A 750-nucleotide genomic window follows, 5' to 3' on the forward strand; every position below is an offset into this window, starting at 1 on the left:
CAACCAGAGGCTCTGGTTGTGAATGAAGATGAAAAGATGTATGAAATATGTCTAAGTATGCAAATGGATATGCATATTACTGGGTCTTTGAGACCAGAGCGCTCTGGTTCCAAAGACAATGAATCCAGAGGCTCTGGTTGCAAAGACAATGAAAAGAAGTATGAAAATATGGTTAGTGCATGTGAGTGAGGAGGGGGGGACTCTTTGGATCTAGAGTGGCTCTGGTTACAAAGAGTATTAATCTAGAGGCTCTGGTTGTCTTAGAGATGCTATTTAAGATGAATGAAAGGTGAAAATAGCATTGCAAGTCTTATTTGGAAACCAGAGGTCTCTGGTTGCAAAGGACTTGGAAACGAGAGGATCTGGTCTTTAGAACCAAAGGCTCTGGTTACATGAATGATGATATGCGATGGAGTCCAAATGGGCTCTGGTCTCAAAGGATGAGAATCCTGAGGCTCTGGTCTTTAGGACTAGAGGCTCTGGTTGCGAAGGTAATACTTGGTGAATAAAAGCTAAGTATTTGCTTTAGACCAGAGATCTCTGGTTCCAAAGACGATGAAAAACTTTGAGCCATATTAAAAGTTTTCTTCATGGCCAGAGGCTCTGGTCTTTAGAACCAGAGGCGCTGGTTTGGAGTACTTATTGATTATGGCTTATTTCTATGTATCACTTGAAGGCATAACCATGAGATATTGAGAATCTCTGATTTAAGAACTTTTATTGCCTTTAAGTGGTGAGATTCAGCATACC

This window comes from Cynara cardunculus, assembly GCF_001531365.2.
Source record: "Cynara cardunculus var. scolymus isolate 2C chromosome LG 11, CcrdV1, whole genome shotgun sequence".
Lineage (NCBI taxonomy): Eukaryota > Viridiplantae > Streptophyta > Magnoliopsida > Asterales > Asteraceae > Cynara > Cynara cardunculus.